Raw genomic sequence first — 16,925 nt, forward strand, 5'->3', positions numbered from 1 at the left:
CTCACCTTCAGTCTTTTGCTCCAGGCAACTGTGAGTTTTTCCTTTACCTTACAGTGTTTTTTCAAGATGCCTACAGCTCTACTGTCCTGTCTTTTCCAAGTTACGTGAAACAGATAAATGCCTTGCATCAGTCCTTCAGGTGGCTCCCTGGCAGGTTAGAACAGACAAACAATTCTTCATGAATGAAATCTGCTCTGCTGCCCCTGGTACCATGGATAAGGGTCCCACAGTGAATGTGGCTACCCTCTTGAAAAGTGCCACTGAGCCAGGGAGGCAGCTAGGTAAGGACAAGCCAAAGGACCACAGACATTTTCTACCACTTTTAATTTGTATATTTCTTAATTCAACATTTGTTTGGTTATTGTAAAACTTGAATCATTTTCCAGAGTTCTGACAAATTTAGTTTTGACAGTTTCTTCTTGATTTTTTTGATGTTTCTGCAGAGGGACAGGTGATTAGAGTTTCCTACTCTACCATTTTATTGATGTCCAAAAAGTTTTTTAATATATTCCCTCACTGCTTTTTGGAAACACAATCCATTCCCTATTGAGTTACTTTTCATTTTCTGGACCCTCTACTCTGTTTTGTTAATCTACTTGCCTATCCTTACACAATCAGTATTATTGATTAGTCTTGATTATTATAGCTTTATTATAAGACTTGAAATCAGGCAGAGCAAGTTTGTTTGGATTGTGTTTAATCTGTAGACTAATTGACAATGATACTGAATCTTTCTTTACATGTCTATGGTATGTTTATTTTTTAGGTATTCTTTAATTTTTCTTGGCAATGACTTATACATTTCAGTGTACCAGTTTTATTATTTTTTGTAGTAACTTTTTATAGATTCTTCAGAATTTCCTATATGCCATTTTTTAAAAGAGACAGTTTTACTTTTCCCTTTCAATTTTCTCTGCCTATTAGTTGTTTACTTGGCCTGTTCAGGATAGGACCTCTAGTACAATATTCAGTGGAAGCAGGGAGAGCAAAGTGGTGAGATAGTTATTTCTGCCTTGTTTTACTTGTTAGAGGGAAAGCATTCAGTTTTTATTATTAAATGTCATGGTAGTTCAGTGGTTCTCAATGGGCGGGGAAATTTGCCCACAGAGGACAATTGGCAATGTCTGGAGACATTCTAGGTTGTTACGATTGGGGGCTGTTATTGGCATCTACTGGGTAGAGACCAGATATGCTGCTTAATATCCCATAATGCACAGTACCCCCACCCACATAATCTGCATGACAAAGAATCATCCAGGCCAAAATGTCAATAGTGCCTCTGCTGAGAAACTCTGTGTGAGTTGTGGGTTTTATGGGCTGCCTTTTATCAGATTAAAGAAGTTACCTTTTATTTCTAGTTAGGTGAGAGATTTAATAAAATATGGCTACTAAAATTCTGCATCTACAGAGATGATTATATAATATTTTTTTCTTTTATTGTATTTATAGAGGTAATTACTATCTTAGTCCATTCAGGTTGTTGTAAGAAAGTATCATAGATGAGGGGAGAAATTTATTTTTCTCAGTTTTGGAGGCTGGAAAATCCAGTATCAGAGTGCTGGCAGAATCAATGTCTGGTGAAGGCCCCCCTCCTGGTTCATAGATAGCTGGATCTGCATCTTGCATCAAAATCTGGATCATGGAAATGCACTTGATTTTTTGGGGATTTGTGTGACTAAGCTGGCTCAAAGAGTCTCACATTGGGAAATGTGGAAAATAATTTTTATGCCTTTGTTGATTATCTCATTACAGCTGGGCTGGAAAATATTATATGACTTTATTTTATCTTGATTACATCTGCAAAGACCCTACTTCCAAATAAGCTCACATTCTGAGGACATGAGGTAGACCTGAATTTTGGGAGGACTATTCAAACCAGCACACCATGCATAAGAAAATTTTTTTAAATTTAAATTTTACTTAGTTAATATACAGTGCAATATTGGTTTCTGGAGTACTATTCAGTGATTCATCACATACAATACCCAGTGCTCATCACAACAGGTACCCTCTCTTTTTTTGAGGTGGGGGCAGAGGGAAAAAGAATCTTACACCCAGCGTGAGCCCAATGCAAGGCTCAGTCTCATGACCTGAGCTGAAATGGAGTCAGATGCTTAACAGACTGAGCTACCCAGGTGCCCCATAACAAGTGTCCTCTTTAATACCCATCACCCATCTGGACCATCCCCCACCCACCTATTTCCATCACCCCTCAGTTTGTTCTTTATCATTAAGAGTCTCTTAGGGTCTGTTTCCCTATCTCCTTTTTTCCCTCCTTACCATATGTTCATCTGTTTCCTTGAATTCCACATGTGAGTGAGATCATATAGTATTTATCTTTCTCTGACTGACTTATTTCACTTGGTGTAATATGCTCTAGCTCCATCCACATCACTACAAATGGCAAGATTTCATTCTTTATATATATATATATATATATATATATATTATATCTCTATATCTCTATATTTTATATATAAATAAAATATATTTATACATAATATAAATATTACTGAGTAATATTGTATTGGATATAAATAGATAAATAAAAGCTATATATATATAAAGCTATATATAAAAATATATATGTATATATTTATATATATATATATATATATACATATATATATATATGCACACACACACAAACATATATATATATACACCACATCTTTATTCATTTTTCTGTTGATGGACATTTGGGCTCTCTTCATAGCTTGGCTATTGCATTCCCCCTGAATCTGTATTTTTGTATCCTTTCAGTAAATACCTAATAGAGCAATTTCTAGATTATAAGGTAGTTCTATTTTTAACTTTTTGAGGAACCTCCAGACTGGCTGCACCAATAAAATTTTTTTAAAGATTTTATTTATTTATTTGACAGACAGAGATCACAAGTAGGCAGAGAGGCAGGCAGAGAGAGAGGGGGAAGCAGGCTCCCTGCTGAGCAGAGAGCCCGATGTGGGGCTTGATCCCAGGACCCTGGAATCATGACCTGAGCCGAAGACAGAGGCTTTAACCCACTGAGCCACCCAGGTGCCCCAGAAATTTTTTTGTTTATGCTTTCAAAAAACATACTTTAAAAATATTTTCATCTTACTATCCTTTGGTCTAAATGCCAAATCTAAATAGTCCTATATGCAAATGTTCAGATAGACTGTCCAAGATTCATATAGGATTTCCCAAAGTTTTCAAAACAAGAAAATGTGGAAAATATATCATTGTTACTTTTTTAAATTTAAATTTATCAGAATAAAGCAAATGATCATTACATTAGAAAGTGTTTGGAGGAGGAGGCTTGTGAGACAGTCATTAAACTTTTGCATTCCAATACATATCCCAGGTTGACTAGTACATAATCTCCACACCCTCAAAGAGCCCACAGTTCATTTGAGAGACAAATTACATATGGCATGATGAGTGCAATAGTAGAATTGTACATGGGGCACAGAATAAAATACCTATATTGAGTTCTAAAATTGTGTATGTGTGTGAGACGGGGGGGAGGATGGGAGAAAGAGAGGGTGAAAGAATAAAGAGTTAACTGATAGTTTTCAGAGGAAAAATAAGTAAATCAAAGTTGTTTATTCCATATACACTAATTTGAAACTAATCACCCTCACAGTACTGTAATGTGATTCCATCAAATGTATACAGTGTTGATTTATTTATTCCAAACTGTCAATTCTCTGACCAGGTATTCTCTTTTGGATCTGGAAGACCTACTAAAGGTAAAGTTCTCATATAGCTAACCAGGAAACAGTGGGGAAATACTTAGAATACTTAACAATACTTATAATAACTTGAAAAATTACAATACCATGAAACAAACATCAGCCTGACCAACTGCTGATTTTGTAACTGAAATAAGTTGTTTCCCTTGGTTTTTATCCTGCCCCAAGGTGTTTTTTAGACAGGAGAAATTAGCTGTAATAATTTGCTTAAGAAGATGTGCTGTGCTACTTTGGATTGTTTTTCTTCCCCCTCCCCACTTCCTGCTCTGCTTACATTTATTTTTGATTAGGTAATACATTCAGGTGGTTCAAATTTTGGTAGTTATAAAAGCCTATCCAATTAAAAATTTCCCACTCTTCGTGCCCAGCCATATAGTTCTCCTTTCCAGAGGCATCCTGTGTTAACTTTTTTTGTTTTTGCTTTTAGAGCTGTTTCATGCATATAAGCATGGACGCTTGCAAACATACTTGCACTTACTTATGTTTCCTTATTTTTACACATTTACTTATGTTTCCTCATTTTTACACATTTTCTGTACTTTGCTTAAGATCATTACATATTAGTACATAAAGAGCTATGGCTATGTAGTCTTATTCAATTGTATGGATTTGCCATTATTTAACCAATCCTCTATTGAGAAATATGTAACTTGTTTCCTGGCTTTTGCTATTATATTTCTGCAACAAATAACCTTGTAATAGGTCATTTCAGATGTGTACTATCTATAGGATAAATTTCTAGAAATGGAATTACTGAGTTGGGTAGTATGTGCCTTTGTCATTTTGATGGATATTGCCAAATTGTTCTCCGTAGAGGTTGTACCAATTTATACCTATACTGGCAAGAGATAAAAGTGCTTGTTTCCCCAACCCTCACCAGCACATTGTGCTATCAAACATTATATCTTTGCTAATATGATAGGTGAAAAATGGTATCTCGTTGTGATTTTAATTTGCATTTATTGTGTTCTGAGTAAGGTTGATTTTGTGATTTTAATTTGCATTTATTATGTTCTGAGTAAGGTTGAACATCTTTTCATATATTTAAGACCTGTGATATTTATAAAAAATAATTCCCTTTTTATGATGGTTGGGATGCTACTGGATTGATGGCACAATATCTTTTCTCCTTAACTTATACCTATGGGCATGGTTTTTTTTTACATAAGAGAACAAGGGTAATTCCAAAGAGCACCTTTAGGTCAAACTCTAAGCCAGAGCATTTTTCATGTTTTAAAGAATTACTAGCTTTTTACAATTAACTCACTATACAGCTAACATATCATAGTTGACAAACAACTGGACCAACATCCCCTCATAATTTTAAATGATTTAAATTATTCATAAGAAATTTAAGTCAATATTTTGTTACTTCTTAGTATTAAGTACTTACTGTACTTAAAGTTTTTTAATATCTTAAGAAATATAGAATTATTCTTAGAAATTTACCAATGTATTAGAATTTACATAGACTTATTTAAAATTATGATATGTTCTCATTTGAAAGATGTGTTTGCAGTTTCCTTTCTCAATGCCTAAGACACATTGTAGGAAGGTTAGAAGTTCACGGTATATTTAAATGTGTTGGCTGATTCATAAGGGGGTCTGGACTCTTTCGTATCATACAACAGATTGTTCTCGGAGCTTTGTCTATGGAACTGTATATCACTTCTATTACAGCACTTATCAATGTCTGCCATGTATCGTCATTAGTTATTTATGTGTCTGCCTTCCTCACTAGATTGTGAACTTCTAAAGGATATAATTTGTATTCCCCTTTAGCACTAGCTTAGAGCTTTGCATAAACTGCATACTCATAAAATGTTTGTTGAATTGAATTGAATCACATTTACATTGGTGTTCTGAGGTTGCATGTTTAAAAACAGTTTTCCACATATTTTTTTATTTCACTTTTATGTAATGTCTTATTCGAATGCTGCTCGAGTTTCCTTTCTGCTAATATTATTGACTTTGTATTGAAATGAATTACTCAAAGTGCTTCTCTAATAATAGCATTGAAGAGGTAGATTTTTTTCTTACTGTACATATTTCCTTACTGTTCTTCATTTTCTTCCAACAAAGTTCTAATTTAATTCTAACCACAGGCAGTTCTAAATATTTACTGGGCAGTGGTGGGTAGATTGAACATTGTAGTAAGTTATATGCATTGATCTCACTAAGATTCTCAATTTATGTAGACAATTTGAAATGTGAGATTAAATTTATGGTCATTACTAATATTAAGTAATTTAGAAGGTTCTATAACAGAGTGAACTTTTCAAATGGCTTTTTTAACTTACATTTTTATTAAAATAATTGTGGATTCACATGCAGTTCTAAGAAATAATATAGAGAAATCCTTTGTACACTTTACCTATTTCTTCCCAGTGGTGATACCTTACAAAACTATTGTATACTATCATAACCAGGATGTTAATATTAACATGAAATACCAGTCTGTTCATATTTCACCATATTTACTTGTGTTCATTAGTGTGTGTGTTAGTTCTATACAATTTTATTACATATACAGATTCATGTGTCCTCCAGCACAGTTAAAATACTGCACAGTTCCAACACCACAAGGATATCTGTATTGCGCTTTTATAACCACACACACCTCCATGCCCCACCCCCACTCTCCTAACTCATGGCAACCCATAATCTGTTCTCTATTTCTAAAATTTTGTCCTTTCAAAAATGTTATATAAATATAATAATATAGTATATAACTTTATGTGAGTAGCATTTTGATCGGCCTAATTTCCTGGAGATATATCCAAGTTCTTCTGATTATCAAGTTTATTCCTTTTTATTACTGAGTAATACTCCATGTTATGTATGTACTAGAGTTTGTTGAATCAATCACGTATTGAAGGAAATCTAGGTTGATTCTAGTTTGGGGCTATTACAAATACAGCTGCTATGAATATTACTGTACAGCTTTTGTATAAACGGAAATTTTCATTTTGGGGGCTAAATGCTGTGTCATATGGTAGTTGCGTATTTGCTTTTCTAAGATATTGTGAAACTGTTACAGGGTAGCATTCTCTCTTTTTTAAAAGACTTTATTCATTTGAAAGGAAGAGAGAGAGAGAGAGAGCACAAGCAGGGGGAGCGGCAAGCTGAGGGAGAAGCAGACTTCTTTCTGAGCAGGGAGCCTGATGTGGGACTCAGTCCCAGGACCCTGGGATCCATGACCTGAGCCCAAGGTAGACACTTCACTGACTGAGCCACCCAGGCGCCCCCAGAGTAGCATTCTTATCCTAAATGAGTGATCCAGTTTTTCCTTGCCTTCACTGGCATATGCTATTGTCACTTCTTTTTATTTTGGTGTTCTTATAGGTGTGTAGTGATAGCTCAGTTTGGTTTCAATTTGTGATTCTTTAATGGCTAATGATGTTAAGCATTTTTTGATGTGCTTGGTTGCCATCTTTGTATCCTCTTCAGTGAAATGGCTCTTCATTGCCTTTTGCCCATTTTCTAATTGGTTTGTTTCTTCTTCTTACTGTTGAGATTTTGAGTTTTTTATATATTCTAGATTCTAGTCCTTTGTTGGATATGTGGTTTGTAAATATTTTTTCCCAGTCTGTAGCTTGTCTTTTCATTTTTTAATTATTATTTTATCTTCTTATGTTATGTTAGTACAGTACATCATTTGTTTTTGATGTAGTGTTCCATGATTCATTGTTTACATATAATACCCAGTGCTCCATGCAATCCTTGCCCTTCTTCTAAACAGGATCTTTTGCAGATCAAAAGATTTAAAATTTGATGAAGTTCAATTATTCAATATCTTCTTTTTATGTGTTGTGCTTATGCTGTCATCTAAGAGCTCTTCACCTAGCTCTAGATACTAAAGATCTTTTTGAAAGTTTTATAGTTTCATTTCTAAGATTTAATTCCATGATTCATTTTAAATTTCTCCAGTACCATTTGATGAAAAGGCCATCTTTTCTCCATTGAAATGCTCTTTATACTTTCGTAAAAAAAAAAATCATCTGGGTTTATTTGTGTGGATCTATCTATTCCTTAGTTCTTTACTCTGTTCCATTGATCTAGGTGTCTGGTGTGTTTTTTTTTTAAAGATTTTATTTATTTATTTGACAGAGAGAGAGATCACAAGTAGGCAGAGAATCAGGCAGAGAGAGGGGGAAACAGGCTCCCTGCTGAGCAGAGAGCCCAATGCAGGACTGGTTCCCAGGACCCTGACACCATGACCTGAGCTGAAGACAGAAGCTTAACCCACTGAGCCATCCAGGTGCCCCTAGGTGTCTGTTTTTTCACCATTAACATATTGTCTTGATTACTGTAGCTATATAGTAAGCCTTAATATTAAGTAGACTGATTCCTCCCACTTTATTCTTTTTACTCAAGGTAGTTTTAGGTACTTTAGGGCCTGTGTTATACAAATTTTAAAATTAGTTTGTGTCTATAAATCCTTGCTGGAATTTTAATTGGAATTGAACCAAACCTACAGATCAATTTGGGAGAACTGACATATTTAGTATATAGAGTCTTCCAATCCATGAGCGTTGTATGGCAATCCATTATTTAGATTTTTTCTACCCATAATAAGTCTCTTTTGTGTTTTCCTTGTTTTGATGTCAGATGAAAGTTCATACATTAACCTAGATTTCAAATTTTTAGGCTTGCTGACAATGATTAAACTCACTAATATTCATTTACTATTAATTTACTTATTAATTCATTCATGCGCTCATTCACAATGAAGGTATATTTATCTTGCTCCATTGCAATTAAGAGATAATATTTTGTTTACAGCATTAATATTGATTTTAAAGGTTATAACCCTGTGAATAAGTGAGAAATTGACTGTACTAAAGAAAGGACATGAATATAGACTAAGGAATTTTTGTAATGATATTTACTGTAAAGATTTTTGTCTCTGGTCCAAAATAAATATGGTCTGAGGAGGGGATTACTTACTAGAGGAACAGGATTCATCAGAGGGAGAGTGTATTCTTTGAAAATTTTCTTATTTGGTAGTTTTAACCCCAGAATCAAAAGAAATTGAGGGTATGGAGCGAGTCAACTCGGGAGGTATGAGTAAGTGATTATTTAGGAGAGAATAGAAATATAAGGGCTGTCCTGGAGATACCCCTTTATGGAATAATGCAAACATTTAGGTAAGTTTATAACTCTTCCTTGAAATATGAGTATCTATTTTACTTGAGTTTTCTTGAGTTAATTGTTCATTCAACAAGTATTTATAGAGCCCCTACTACTTTCTCTGCATTTTGTCATGGACCTGTCAGTATATAGCTGTTAAAAAGACAGTATCCAAAAATCCAGCAGTCTTTGGCTCCCTTCTCAGTGCCTGCTCCCAGTGGTCCTGAAGGCATGTGGGCCAGGGGCAGCCCCAAAGAACAGGAGTCGGAGGGAGAGCACGTGTGCAGGTCTAAGTGTCTTGGCTGTGCACTCGTGAAGAGATTTGGGAGGGGGAGAATGCAAGGATAGGCCCAGGAGCCATGGCATCCAAAGAGAAACAAGCAATGAAAAATCTCAATGTGGAAAATGCCCAGCAGGAAAACAAAAGAGAACAGGGTCCCATGTAGAATGCAAAGGAATCGTGCAGTTGGAGAGGAGGGTGAAGGCCAGAAGCCTGGAGGAGATGTTAGGCTGTGGTGAATGAGACAGCTTGTCTCTAATTTTCAATGAGCTATACCTAACAGGCATATTGACCACAATGAAGTGGGAGATGATGTGGAAAAGTTCATAGGGCAGATGATGGAAATCAGGAGAAAGACTAAGTAGCAACAAATGAGGCACTGTAAGTGCTTCCAAACTCCTGAACCTGATAATCATGACTTTTGCTTGTACCTTGAATCCTAAGATTTTCCCCAAGGTTAATAATGTGGCCTCTGGTCTAGAAACTTGTAGTTTTGTGATTAACTTTCTCTATAACCTTTTTGGTATTTCCACTTAGAAGTTTGTAATTAAATACTGTTTTGTTTCAGTCTAAAACTTTCTGTCCAGTAGGACAATTTCACCCAGTTTTGGGGAAAACTATTATTTTCATAATATGAAATTAATAAAGCAGTTTTAGAAGAAAAAAAAGGTAGGATGCCTGAGTTCATGGAATTTATAATGTAATATGATATATAATATAGCAATAACAGCATTTATAGATTTTTTTCCAGCAGGTAAATGGCATGATAAACTCATTTGAATAGATCTATTTACAGATATTAGTAGCCAGTACAAAAAGGAATACCAAACTTGTATATCAGTTTTCAAGTTACAGGGATATTTCTGATTTTACTGTTTTTTAAGGTTTTGAAATCTATGTATCTGAAGTTATGGATTTGATTGGCAAATGATTTAATTATGACTTAAATAGGTATTTTCTAAGCCATTAATACACAGCATTTTGAATATATTTGATGACTTGGCAATATATGTCAAAAAGAAAAGCATGGGGTGCTTGGATAGCTCTGTTGGTTAAGTGTCTGACTCTTGATTTCAGCTCAGATCATGATCTCAGGGTCCTAAGATCAAGCCCCAGGCCAGGCACCCTGCTCAGTGAGGGTCTACTTGAGATTTCTCTTCCTCTGCTCCTCCCAGCCATGCATGCTCATTCTCTCTCTCAAAAAAAAAAATGAATCTTTTAATTAAAAAAAGGAGAGGCATACACAATCTTTGGTATGAGAAATCTGACATAAATAAGTGGCTGATAATGTTAAACATATGACATAAGACATAAGACATCAAGGAGTCTATAGAAGCCTGTGTAAAGTTCATATTAAAATAGATACCCCCTGGAGTGCCTGGATGGCTCAGTTGGTTAAGTAGCTGCCTTTAGCTCAGGTTGTGATCTGCATCAGTCTCCCTGCTCAGTGGAGAGTCACCTTCTCCCTCTCCTCTCTCTCTCCATCTGACCCCTATTCTCGTGCTCTCTCTCTCAAATACATAAAATATTTATGAAATAGAGATCCTGGAAAGCAAAATAAGTATGCTTCCTGACATGTTACAGTTGAAACCTACTGTGAAATATGTTTTAGATTGAATGGCATGTTAATAGGAATATTAGGAATGATCATATATTTCAAACAATTGATTCCTTTGTACATTTCATTTGTTAAAGTACAACCATTTATTTTTCACTTTTATAAAATTATTTTACTTATTGGGGCACCTGGGTGGCTCATTCAGTTAAGCGTCTCCCTTTGCCTTAGGTCATGATCCCAGGATCCTGGGATTGAGCCCCACATTCGGCTCCCTGCTTAGCGGGGAGCCTGCTTCTTCTTCTCCCCACTGCTCATGCTCTCTCTTACTATCGCTCTTTTTCTCTCTCAAATAGATCAATAATTTTTTTTAATTCAAAAAATATTTTACTTATTTTATTTTAGAGAGACAACATGAGAGCACGGGAGTGGGGAGGGGCAAAGGGAGAGGGAAAGAATCTCAAGTTGATTTTGTGCTGAGTGGCAGAACTGCAGGGGAGGTGCTTAATCTCTTGACCTTGAGATTATGACCTGGGCTGAAACCAAGAGTCAGACACCTAACTTACTGAATCACCTAGGCACCCCTAAGTTTTTATAATTTGCTCAAATTAATGAATGCAGTGTGATTTGAATCTTTATTTTTAAGATTTTATTTATTTGAGAGAGAGAGAGAGTGAAACAGAGAGCATGTGTTGGGGGAGGTGCTGAGGGATAGGGAGAAGCAGACTCCCTGCCAATCAGGGAGCCTGATGCTGGGCTTGATCCCAGGACCCTGGGATCATGACCTGAGCTGTGGGATCATGACCTGAGCTGAAGGCAGATGTTTAATGACAGCTACCCAGGCACTCCATGAACATTTTTTTTAAAAAAATAAAGATTTTATTTATTTATTTGAGAGAGGGAGAGAGAGCGTGAGCCAGGGGAGGAGCAGAGGGAGAGGGGCAAGTAGAGTCCCCTCTGAGCGGGGAGCCCTGGGTTCAATCCCAGGACCCTGAGGTCATGACCTAAGCTGAAGTCAGAAACTTAACAGGGAGCCACCCAGGCACCCTGATTTGTTTGAATCTTGATTGGAGAAACAGTCTGTTTATTTTAGGAAAGTATAGGGATACTCTGGTTATGAGATGTAGATATCCAATATACTCCAAGATATGGATGGGTTGGTTATTGTAGACTACAACTATAGAGCATTCAAGAAGTGAGGCAGCAAAGAGAAGATAAATTGTTTTTGAGCTTCAGGATTCCATATTATCTATTTGTACTTATTTTGTTCTTTTTTTCTCATCCTCATACTTTTTGTTTCCTCTTAATATTGGCTTGCATGTGGCCAACATAGCCTTTGAGGCCATTCTATATCATGACCTCTTGGCTTTATTCCTATTGCTACCTAGGTTAATCTCTTTCTGTTTTCTAGTTCAAATTCATGGGAGGAAATCTAATCTGTCTGTTTGGTATGTTTATTTTTTCATGCTGGCCCCCTCCTAGTCTACTGACCAACTAAAGGATTGATTATTTTTGAATTACCTTGCTCCTTCCTGTTCTATAATTACCTATAGTCATGCATGGGAATTCTGGATCATGTAATATAAAACATGACTGCCTGTGGCTGCCCTTGTGTAGGGACAGTGGGCAGGACCATTTCATTTAGCAAGGACTTTAGTTTTTACTATGATTAATAATAAAGGGTAATTTATGAAATTTATGATAAGGTATTATTAATTATGTATGAATTTATGAATTTTATGAACTTATGATAGGGTATTATTTATTAATAATAAAAGGTAATTTATGAAAATATGCTACTTTTAAGTAGGTTTATTTAGGCCTAAAAGACAGTTTTTAGGAAAACTATCTATTACTGTGTTATAGTTATCTGGGGTGAAATGTTGATTTCGAGTTGTCTTAGTTACTGTTTTTAGGAAGTTGCTGATACCCTAAAGTTTAAATTACACAAGTTACTCTTAGAAAAGCAGACAAATTTCAGATCTTTATTTTATATTCATGTATATTGTATAAATATAATAAAATGTAAATTGTTGAACTAATGAACTAATAACTACCATTAGTTCATTATCCAGTTTGAACCTCATTAACTTTACAGAGATAACTAATTGGTTTGGTTTATCTATTCAGGCCTGTGTCAACATTTGTGTACACTGAGCCAAAAATACAAATGCAACTGTTCATATCATATGTATAAAACTTTAAAAATTTTTAAACCAAGTTAACAAACTATTAAATAATATAATGTTGTAGTCCCACATTTTGACCTGGCCTTTATAATGAACTGGAAGGTTAGAATCAAGTTTAGAATTTTCAAACTCCTGTTTAACACTGGAATATGATTGCCTTGGGGAATTTGACTTCTAGTCCTTTTCTGGCCTCCTCTTTTGGTATCTGACTCTGTCTTGCATGAGGGACCTCACTCTAATATACATTTCCTTCCAGCCTATGTATAGAAGCTCTGTCCATGGTTCCTATCATCAGCTTGCTTTGACAACCCTTTGGACCTAACAGTAGGCACATAGATAGCAAGATCCTCCCTCCAGAACAATGCTTCAAAGTGGGTCCCGAGAGAGAATTAAACCATAATACCCCAAGGCATTCATTGGATAAAAATAATAAAATGCTACCAGTCATGTACTGTATTTGAGAGAATGGGCAAAATGGTTATATGAATAATTTTCTTTAGGGTTTAAGAAAGGCTAGTGGGCTGAGAAAGGCTGGTGGAGAGTAGACCTGAAGAAGAGTCCTGTGTGGGCTCATGAAAGTGGCTTGGGGATATTTGGGCAGGGAATTTTGGGATCTTGGGTACTCAAATTATGATCTAGAAGGGGGAGGCACAGGATTCTTCTTTCCCTTTGGCCCTGCAGAATCTTCTCTCCTAGAACTGGGAGCCGCTGAAGAATGGCTAGCATGGGGTCTGCTAAATTATGGGGCCCTCTTTGCCTGTATCAAAGTGTGGTACTTCATCTATTAATTGTTTTTCACGTTTTACCTATTCGATGGTATGCTATTTTTTTTGGATTGAAAATGTGTTTAGGTGTAATCAGGCTTGATTCCAATGAACATGGCAGAGTAGAGAATGCCAGAAATTCATCTTTTCACAAAAGCAGCAAATAAACTAGCAAATATTCTCAGAATCAACTTACTGGCATCTGAAAACTAATAAAAAATTTACAGCAACCATGCAGATGTTTAATCAAGAAAATAGCAGTTGAATCTCAGTAAGAGAGCTTTGTGACAGTTTAATTTACCTAGTCTCCATGCCCTGCTCTATAGTTTGGCAGAAGCTTTGAAGTGGCCTCATTCTTAAAGAATTGTGGTCATTTATTTTGACCAGTTTAGTGGCTCCCTGAAGGACTAGGTCAAAAGAGTTGCCCTTATTTTGCCTAACTCAGAACTCTCCCAAGGCCAAGACAGCTACTTGGGGGGCACTTGTGGAAAACATAAAGGCAAATATATTAACCACTGCCTCCCATGGCAAGTAATAACAAATAAACAATAAGGTCAACTGAAAATATTTTGGTGTATATCTCTTTGAGACCCTGCTTTTAATTCTTTTGAGTACTCAGAAGTGAAATTGCTAGATCATATGATAATTCTATTTTTAATTTTTTTGAGGAACTGCCATACTGTTTTCCATAGCAGCTACACCATTTTATATTTCCACCAACAGTGTTCAAGGGCTCCAGTTTCTCCACATCCCCACCAAGACATATTGTTTTTTTCATAATACTCATCCTAATTGGTGTGAGGTGCTTTCTCATTGTGGTTTGTAATTTGCATTTGCCTAATGATCAGTGACGTTGAGAATCTTTTTGAGTACTTTTTGGCCTCTTCTATATCTCCTTTGGAGAAATATCTATTAAAATCTTTTGTCTTGTTTTTAATCACGTTGTTTGTTATTGTTTGTTTTTGAGTTGTAGAAGTTCTTTATATATTCGGGATATTAGTCTCTTACCAGATTTGATGTGCACATATTTTGGTTGCCTTTTCACTTTGTTGATTGTGTCCTTTAATGCACAGAAGCTTTTACATTTGATACGGTTCAGTTTATCTATTTTTCCTTTTATTGCCTGTGCTTTTGGTGTCATGTCCAAGAAATATTGCTAAATCCAATGTAATTCATGAAGACTTTCTTTCATGTTTTTTCTAAGAGTCTTTAGGGTTTTAGCTCTTATGTTTAGGTCTTTGGCCCATTTTGAGGTTGTTTTTATTTTTTTAAATGTATTATAGCATTCATCAATAAAGATGAAAAAGAAAGATGGAAATGGTAGAGTGGGAGAGATTTAACCTATTTATAGCTAACTGGGCAAGTAAAATAGATAAGTAAAATATTTAATACAACTGGAGAAATTCCTGTTTATTAGTAAAATACGCTTTTATAGAGATTGAAAGCTATTTTGAAAGTGTCTGGCCATTTTTGTTGCATTATAATCTATAACTAAATTTTAATTATTGTTCTTTTATTATATATAGAAGCTAAGCTATTTCCTGTGAGCAAGTGGATTGATGAGTTTTGCATAAGTATGGAACATCACTGAGTCTTTACAGGATTTGTGGTTCTTTGACTCTGAATAGGATAGTATGTATAAACTCCTTTCCAGCTAGCACCTCATTCTGCAGTATTTCTATTTCTTCCAAGTCCAGCTCATTTTTAAAAAGATTTATTTATTTGAGAGAGAGAGAGAGTGAGCAAGGGGAAGGGCAGAGGGAGAAAGAGAATCTGAAGCAGATTCCGTGCTGAGCATTGAACTTGACATGCCAGGCTCCATCACAGGACCCTGAGATCATGACCTGAGCCGAAATCAAGAGTTGGACACTTAACTGACTAAGCCATCCAGGCACCCCCAAGCCCAACTCTTAAAACCTTACTGTTTCACTTGTACCTTCTGATAAGCATTCTTATTATGTTAAGTATGGTTGACTATCACTTTTATTTTTATAGAGACAGCATTTTAAAATAGATTTCAAATGGGTCATTTAGTAGCCATTGAATAGCTATTGAGACTTAGCAATGGGATGGAGGATTTTTAAAAAGGTATCTTTATAAGCAGTGGTAGATGGGAGTTGAGTAAGTGAACTGTGCATTTATTTTAGATAACTTATTCATTAGAAAATAGAGAACATTAGGGGAAAAGACTCTTGATTTTATTAACAAAATGTACTTCATGCATATAACGCAATTTGAGTAGAGTCAATTCAGAGGGAAAATGATGTCAAAGAGGAGAGTAACAATTTTACTTCATAAGTTGCTAACTCAAGTAATGAGCATTTAGGAAATATACTGGCATAGCCTATAGGTGAGGTAAAGTTTTTTCTTAATTAAGCCTTCTTTGAAAGAGTTGGGTTTAGTGACTAGGCTGTTTTTATGTAGTGTTCTTCTGTGTTTGTTTTTATTTACATAGTTCATGTTGGTGAGTGATGTCATCAGTAGAAATCATATGGCAATAGATATGCTGTTGTTTAACTCCAGTTCTGATTTTCTTAAAAAATGAATGTGTATATAATGTAGTTTCTCTGTTATCCAAGGGACCTAATCCTTGGGTCTATATAGCCATCAAATAAAGTACCATATTTTATTAGGGGGAGCTCCCCAAGTGCATAGGGGATTAACCAGCATACACATGGTTTACTTTATATCTCCAGCATAAAAGAACTGATGTAAAGAATAGTATCATGTAAATGTTCTTTGATATTGTAATCAATTTTCACTTTTGTTTGATAGATTAGTATTTTGACAGGAATAGGATAATGATGCCTTGTTTACATTGTGATTTATTTTGATAATTGCCTGATGCTCAGAAAATAATAAAGTCTCAAAAAGAAAATAGACTGCAACTATTTAAGCCTATAAATACCTGCTTTATTGCTTTTATAAATTAATTTTAAGCACAGGTTTTATATTTAAAGCTGTATTTGACTGAAGCAATTATAATACTGAACTCTCTGTGTAGTTTCACAGAATTTCTCTGCAAATCCAAACAGGTGTAACATGGAGACTGCATAAAAGAAGCTGCTTTAAGGTATAACAGGACCTGTTATTGAATTGCTTGAAATGGTTATTCTAGAAAACAATTCACTTTCTTTTTTTTAAAAGATTTTATTTATTTGACAGACAGAGATCGCAAGTAGGAAGAGAGGCAGGCAGAGGGAGAGGGGGAAGCAGGCTCCCTGCTGAGCAGAGAGCCCTATGCGGGGCTTGATCCCAGGACCCTGAGAT

The 16,925-nt window shown here is 35.5% G+C and overlaps 1 protein-coding gene and 1 pseudogene across 4 annotated transcripts in view; both read left to right on the top strand.

The window, feature by feature from the left end:
• The window catches only part of COL4A5 (collagen type IV alpha 5 chain), a 224,602-nt gene that overhangs the window by 36,642 nt on the left and 171,035 nt on the right, over positions 1 to 16,925 (top strand). The gene's annotated exons all lie outside the window — the stretch shown is intronic.
• On the top strand, positions 9,099 to 9,590 carry LOC116854893 (annotated as a pseudogene).

This window comes from Lontra canadensis, unplaced genomic scaffold (genome assembly GCF_010015895.1).
Source record: "Lontra canadensis isolate GAN:19392208 unplaced genomic scaffold, GSC_riverotter_1.0 scaffold96, whole genome shotgun sequence".
NCBI classification, from domain to species: domain Eukaryota; kingdom Metazoa; phylum Chordata; class Mammalia; order Carnivora; family Mustelidae; genus Lontra; species Lontra canadensis.